The 8,263-nt window shown below is 35.3% G+C and overlaps 1 long non-coding RNA gene across 1 annotated transcript; it reads left to right on the top strand.

Moving 5' to 3' along the window:
• Nucleotides 1–2,813: 2,813 nt before the first annotated feature.
• On the top strand, nt 2,814–5,574 carry LOC140149866 (uncharacterized). Its single transcript, XR_011858754.1, has 3 exons — nt 2,814–3,127; nt 4,114–4,229; nt 5,320–5,574. It is a non-coding gene; the product is annotated as an uncharacterized lncRNA (long non-coding RNA).
• Nucleotides 5,575–8,263: the final 2,689 nt, after the last annotated feature.

The raw sequence follows: 8,263 nt of genomic DNA, 5'->3' as shown, positions 1-8,263 counted from the left end.
GGGAAGTTGGGATTTGGGCTAATTGACCTGTGTCATAGGTCACAAAAGTTCATGATTGGATATAAGGTTGCCAGTTTATTTATAAACGTACGTATATAGGGTAAGATGGGGGTAAGTGGGACAGTGGGGTAAGTGGGACACTTACTATACTAGATCTTCATTGCAGCACTAAATCCACCAATACGATACCGAATGGTGACTTACCCCCATTGCAAATATGTTTGTTATAATTTCACTGCTCAATATTGGAGTTTATTTGGTATTTGAGCTGCGGGAGATGCTTGAGACCAACACTACCTTAGCTTACCTTGATGTGGCGGCCAACTTTGAGGAACTTACTTATTTATTACCAAATATTTAAAAGTTTTTGCTGAGAATTAGGAGAAATTGAGAGATAATATATTTTTTGTCCCATAAAAAAGAACACTTTTTACAAGCCTGATAGCAGAAAATCATGACGAAATCATGCAATTTTAATAGCCAATTAGGGCCTATTTAGTATGGTGTCCCACTTACCCCATCCATTTTGTGGGACATGAGAGCACATCAGACATATCGAATTGCATTCTGAATACGAAGAATGTCTTTTGATATCAAATAATTTTCATTTTTTGAAATTCACGATATAATACAAATTTTATGACAAATTATTAAAATTTGATATTTTCACATTTTTGATATAATAGTCCTCGAAGTAAATTTTATAAATCTAATGATATATTCTTAAAGTGTATGTAGCTGAGAGGAAAAGCCGACGATCAATTGAAAATGTTGACCTTTCATTTTGAAGATATGGATTTTCCCCCCAAAAGGCCTAATTTTTTTTTGGTGTTTAAAATCCATATCTTCAATACGACGGTCAAAATTTTCAATTGATCGTCGGCTTTTCATCCCACCTACATACACCTTAAGTATAAATCATCAGATTTATAAAGTTTACTTCGAGTGCTGTTATCAAAAATATCAATTTTTAATTATTTGCCATAAAATGTGTATTACATTGCGAATTTCAATAAAATTAAAATTATTTGATATCAGAAGGAATTCTTCGTATTCAGAATGCAATTCGATATCTGATGTGCTCTAATGTCCCCCCGGGGGGATCACTCACATAAATGGTCTGTACGCATGCGTGACCAAAAAAACAAGTAAAAGGGGGTGTTTTTTTTAGGCAAGGCAAGTTACGCTGCAGTGACGCGTTAAGGGTCTAAAAACAGTGATTTTCAAGAATAAGGGTAGTTTTCTGAAACTGGACAACTTGTTTAGGGTACTTTTTCAAATTTTTGGTAAATTATGAGTCCAAAAAGGGTACATTTGTTGCATTTTCAGCAGCCAAAAACTCATTAGGGGGTAAATTCTACACTAAATTACCTTATTAAGGGGCTAAATTTGCTGGTAGGGTAAAACTCGTTTAGGGGGTGTTTGAAAAAAAATTGGTCACGCATGCGTACACTGTCATATTTGAGTGCCCCCCGGGAATGTCCCACAATAAATACTGTCCAAACGTTCATACCCCACCCCTTAAGCAAAGTCATTGTTCATTGAATTTACAACCGTAGGCCTATATGACAAAACAGACGAGACTAGCAACATTTCATTTCATTTCATTTCATTTCATTTCATTTCATTTCATTTCATTTCATTTCATTTCATTTCATTGTTTCATTTCATTTCATTTTTCTTTTCGAAATGGAATGAAAATTTGAAATGAACATTTTAATCATTTCATCAAGTTCATTTCATTTCATTTTATTCTCGGATTTCATTTCATTTTGAACATTTCATTTCATTTCATTTCATTTCATTTCATTTCATTTCATTTCATTTCATTTCATTTCATTTTATTTTATTTTATTTTTTTATTTCATTTCATTTCATATTTCATATTTCTTTTCGAAATGGAATGAAAATTTGAAATGAACATTTTCATCATTTCATTTCATTTCATTTCATTTCATTTTATTTCATTTCATTTCATTTCATTTCATTTCATTTCATTTCATTTCATTATTTCATTTCATTTCATTTTTCTTTTCGAAATGGAATGAAAATTTGAAATGAACATTTTAATCATTTCATCAAGTTCATTTCATTTCATTTTATTCTCGGATTTCATTTTATTTCATTTCATTTCATATTTCATATTTCTTTTCGAAATGGAATGAAAATTTGAAATGAACATTTTCATCATTTCATTTCATTTCATTTCATTTCATTTCATTTCATTTCACCTGAGCCTAGTTTCAATTCAAGAAATGAAATGAAGTGAAATGATGAAAAACTGTTCAAATGAAATGTGAAATGAACTTTTTAATAAAACGAAAATGATGAAATTTGAAATGAAATGAAATTGGTGAAATCAAATCGAGTGTAATCAAATCATGATCACATCAGATCAAATCTGACAAAATAAGGGCTGGGCTGGGCTCAGCTCGGCAGGGGCGCGGTTTTATCGCTACCCCAGTTTTATTCACCCCCATATTCACCGGACGGTTTTTTTTCAATTTGGCAACAGATTGCTACAACGAAAAAAAACACACCACCTCAATGCCTTCGGCAAAATATTTCCCTAAGTTCAGGTGTGCCATTTGCGCATGCGCGAAAGTAGTTTGATTGACAGATTTCACCTCTGACCTCGATCAGCTGTTTTTGCGACAGTCATAACAGTTTTAACACTGACAGAAGTATCCAGTTGCGAAAATCGAATTATTTGCCTCATTTTAGCGACGTGCTTGGACTAGTTTGCAACAGTAATATTTTAATAGTATTCAATTCACTGAATATTTAGAGAAGCAAATGACATGATGGATAAGGACAGTTTAAGGCCACGGCACGGACATCGAATATACCACGAAAACTAGCTCGTTCACGTAGCGTTTTCGTTGTCCCACTGGCCTACTACACGTAGATTGCCTGGCGATCGGAGTGTTATCGTCAGAGCACCTCGGACTACACGAAAACATGACGAGATTTGTCCCATTCACCACTGCATCACACAGATCTGTTGTTCATGCACTGTCATGACTGTACATTCATGATCATTGCAATACAGTGTATGTCGTGTATGTGTATACCGTTCTCCTGGCTGAGTATGTTGGGTGTGTTGTTTGTACCTCGACTCTGCAAGGTGAGTTTCTTTTTATAACTCATTAATTTTTTTAATGCACAAGTAAAACTAAACGACACAACATTAATTTTAACTGGCAGTGAGGATTCGCTATAGTATAGACTTAATCCAACGAGCCAAGTCATGGTCAGGATTTGGTCGGCCATTAGGCCAAGTAAAATAAAAAACATGTTTCACGTCCGGGTTTTCGAAAAAAAGGAGGAAGAGGGTCTTTTATTTTCTATTTTTATCACAAAATTGGTGTAAATAGCCATACTTAGAGCTCAGTGTTTTAGCGTATACAATAATGCCTGGAAAAAGGAGGAGAGTTACACCCCCTCAAATGATCACAAAACCTTCCTAACGTCCTAACGTGTTTCTTGTATCTTAACAAGGCTATAGAAAGCATCCTAACTTCCTAGACATATATTTTGAAAAGTTATAACCGAATTTCAAAAAATAAAAATATATTTGAAGAAACCTCAAAAAGGAAGCGGAGGGGACGTGAAACATGTTTATTTTTTTTATTTGGCCTTATTAGGGTCCCTGCATGCACCAAACAGGTGTTGTGAGTGCCCAATTGGGTGGATTAAACCCACTTAAAATTTGATGTGAGATTCTTTTGTGTTGTAAACTGTCATCATTCTTTTGTCTGCGTGTAACACGGGTGGTAGAATGCAGTTTAAAATATCCTTCAAGGGCGCATCATTTCACATTTTAGGTGAGATAGTTTGTCCCCGTGCGGCTATGGCCGCCATTAAGGTGCAGGAATGCGTGAAATTTGATTCGTCTATAGGAAAATATGATTTTGACTTCATCTTCAGTCTCAATCCCAACCCACAGCAAGTGAGCAAACATAAAGTCTTGATTTTTGCAGAGTATGTAGGCCTACTATATGTTTACAAAGCAATCGTGTAAAAACAGAATTTTGAAAAATATTCAGGGCTTTCCCTTAGCAAATGTTACAATGGCTTTAATTACAATGTCATACTGTATTGTCTTTCCAGAAACTGGCACACGAAAGGTCCATTCAGCAAGGCATATCTTCCAAAAATAACTATAAACACACGCTGAAGCAAAGCACCTGCAACCGAACAGCACAGCTTTCCTTATTGAGGAGGATGTAAGTAATTTCATTTACAAAGTTGTAGCCAAGGGGGTGCAGCACACCACACAAAATGCCAATACCTTATTCCTATGTGTTCCTATATTTAATTCTCAGGCACGACAGGTATATATGAAATGAAAGTGCCCCTGACAAAAAATAAAAGAGAAAATCAGAAGGGCAAAAGAAAAGAAAAGGGACAAGGAACCCTTTTCTACCGAAATTAACCTGATCATGACCGAAAATAGTGTAAAATACTGAAATTTTTGCGTACTACGTCCCAATAAAGCCTTTTTAGAAGCTCAAAGACATACAACCTCTCTATGTATAATTGTATGATGCAACTTTTTTTTTTGCAATGCAGAGTTTTTTTTGTGTACCACCTAAGTTTTATTTTGCCCTCCTTACTAAAAAGAGATGGCTATGCCCATGAAACTATGCACGACTAGTAGACTTAGTAAATTACAGATTAGTGCTTTAAATCTGTCTCCGCTCTCACAGTTCATAAAAAAATTAAAATTGCAAAATGATTGCAAGTGACTACTTTTGACTTTATGACCTTTGACCTCACACCTATTGAAATAGCATATCATGACTCTGCTACAATAATTTATCATTTTGGAAGGAAAATCTAAAAATTTAAAAAGATAGTACATTAAGGCTTTAAGGGAGTACTACACCCCTGGCCAATTTTGTGCTTATTTTTTGCATTTTTTGCAAAAATTATAGCACATTGGTGACAAGTAAGATATGTATAGGGGCAAGGACTCCCAACTACTGTACTGAAAATTCAGCAACTCAAAGCAAGTAGTTATTGATTTTTGATCAAATATTGGTTTTCCCTCATTTTTGACTGTAACTCCACAACTGTTGTCTGTGCTGATATAAAATTTCCAGTGCAGTAGTTGTAGTCCTTGCCCCTATAATATACATATCTTACTTGTCCCCAATGCCCTATAATTTTTGAGAAAAATGCACAAATAGGCACAAAATTGGGCAGGGGTGTAGTACCCCCTTAAGGCACACAAACAGCCTAGATACCATAATCCTGATAATAATGTGTAATAATTAATCATTGGCTATTATTTTATTTTATTCCAATTTCCAGGTGCAGCAGTACTACTGAGGATACTGGTTTCGTGAAAGACAAAGAGGATGATGGTTTGGAAGTCAACAGCTGGCATCTGTTATCTGTCGCATCACTCGCTAGCCATACTATAGGGCTTTTTAAACACACTATATCCGAGAACTGCTAAAACCCACTAACCGCTCCACCCAAAAGGGGGAATTAGCAGTCTGGGTTTAGCAGTTCTCTGGATATAGCCAGGTTTTACGATATAGCATGGTTTTGGACCACCACAGTCAAAAAGGCCGTAGTAGGGCTATCACTGCATGCATTGAAAAACTTTCCCAACATTATGTCAACAATTAAATTTTTTGAAGAAAATCTTTTCTGGAGGGTGAACATTTGATGAGAACTTAAATACTTGCATAGTAATTTATGTGGTGCATAAACTAACTAGTAAATGTTTGCTCCAATTATTAAAATAATAAGGACCTCAACAAATGACTCTGACATCATGTGATGTAATCGTAATGCATAGTTCCTTACAGGCTGTAAAAGTTGCATGGAATTATTGGAAATGTTCTAGGCACTTTTCTTTGGTTTGCCTCAAATTCAGCAGTGACGTCAATGTCTTTTCATGGCTGCGCCACACGAACCACCCTTTTTTGCTACACAATTAACTATACGCACACGATTCAATACGGCGCCCACTAAAATATGCACCTACGTCACTACTGAACTTGAGGGGAACCAATGTATAGCCAAGGTTCCCTAGTCCAAAAATACGGATCGCTAGTCCGAAAAAATAGGAAATGGTTCACAAGTCCAAAAATAAATAAGGTTTACAAGACCTTAGCAATGGAAAATCTGCAGCCATTAGGACTAGCGACCATTTTTTTCTTGGACTAGTGACATTTATGACTAGCGCACCTTAGGATTAGCGGATGCAGGATAGAGTAATTGTAGACCAAATTGTTTAGTAGCTGCTACTGGTTTACCTTCATCCCCGTAAATATGATGAGTATCCAGTCCACTAATCAAGGGTTTAGGACCAGAAGGCCTAACTGCAATAGCTGCCCCATAGACATTTTGATAATTTATCTAAAATATGACACTTGGCAGCTATTGCAGATAAGGCCTCGTTAATGTCTGTTATTTATTAAATAAATAAAAGAAGACCCTACATGTAAACCCTTAACATAAAACTAAAATAAAAGAAGGTCCTACATGTAAACCCTTGACTTATAAATGCTTTTAAAGGAGTGTAAGTGTTCATAGTTTATTATTGGCAGACACTGTTTCTTTCATGAAAGCTGTGACTGTGCATCAATGCATTCACACCCAAAGCCTTCAGGAAAGACTAGCCGATGTCAGTCAATGCTACAATGTAGTCTTTTGTGAAGGCACCATATTAACACACAAGCTGGACTCGAATTTCAGTCAGGGCCATTGCCTGCAGTTTTTCAGTTTTGGCCTTTGTGCCCCTGATCTTTGTTAACTTCAAGGTGTTCTTCATTCCTCTTGACAAGTGGTGCCAAATGGCCTTGACAAAGGGTCCCCCCTCCAAATGAAGGTCTGAACAAAAGCCTTCTCAAAAGACTAGTGGCTGCCAATAGCCTGTAAATAAATGGTCTTCTTGCACTCATTATCTCATACTTCATTACTAAATGTATTTTTACACCTATTTCTCTGGTACATAATTATTAGAAAGACAAGAGTTCATGAAATAAACAAAAATGCATGGTGAATATGTAGCTTTGATCATTGTTTTAATTTATTTTGAGATCTGTAAGGAAGTGAAAAATAAAAGCACTATTTTTTCATAAAAAAGTATGAAGAAGGAAGTCCAACAAACCAAAACAGTTGAACACACCTACTTAATAGATAATAAATGATGGGGATTTTTTACTACATGTATCCTCTATTGTGTGATGGAAGATATCCAATAAAAAGTCTGCACAAAAAGTAACACAGCTGAAATATGCCTATAAGTTCAGAACTAGTAATCGTTTCCACAATATTTCTACATAGAAAGAAGGATGATTTATTTACGCTCATTTTGATACCCCATTTGTGAAATGTCGTTCAATACTGATAACACAGTACATAGTGCTTTTAAAGAAAAACCACAAATTTAAAAGTTGCCATTTACAGCAATCAATGGTTTCAATCAATGACTTCATATCAATACAAATAACCGCAACTTTCAATTCGGGTATTTTTCTTTAAAACACTGCTGTGTTGTTATTATTGAACGAGATTGGACTAATGGGGTATCAAAATGCGCATAAAATCATCCTTCTTTCTATGTTGAAATATTGTGAACACAATTATTAGTTCAAACGCTACAGGCATGTTTATAACAGCAGCTACAAGCACTTTTTTGTGCAGTCTTTATTTTATAATACAATTCAGCATATTCCTCTAAGTGATTGTGATCTGGGACAAATCCAAAATTGGATCTAATCTATTAGAAATATTCAATCTAGAATTCAATCTTATTTGATTTTTAATCTAAAAAACATTTGGATGGATTTTTAAAAATCAATCTAAGCAATTTTAATCCCATATATTAAAATTGAATTAGATTGAATTCTAATCTATTGGATTGAATATTTCTAATAGATCTTAATAAATTTTCACACATTCTGTTACACCTAATTTATGAGTCCCGACTTTCAACACAAGTATTGTTCTTCAATTAGTGAGATTGAAGTGCGTTTCTGAATCCGGTCATTATTTCAGTCCTTTTAATATTTCATTTGTTCCATGACTTCCATCTGCCTCCGCTGCAAAATGTGACATGAAATGGCTCACAGTGGCATTGGTTAATGGTGTCTGGCAGTTGGTTGTTACTTGTACAGTGTAGCTCTGACCTTTTAGTAGGCCTGAAAAAGAAAAAGAGGATTTTAGAAAATTTGTCAGGGTAAAGCTGGGACAGTGGCACAATCCCCGCATGGGGCTGTTACAGCGGCTTGGTTTGAAA

Source organism: Amphiura filiformis, chromosome 4 (genome assembly GCF_039555335.1).
Source record: "Amphiura filiformis chromosome 4, Afil_fr2py, whole genome shotgun sequence".
NCBI classification, from domain to species: Eukaryota; Metazoa; Echinodermata; class Ophiuroidea; order Amphilepidida; family Amphiuridae; genus Amphiura; species Amphiura filiformis.
The sequence above is the reverse complement of the archived record's forward strand: the minus strand, read 5'-3'. Positions and strand labels throughout refer to the sequence as shown.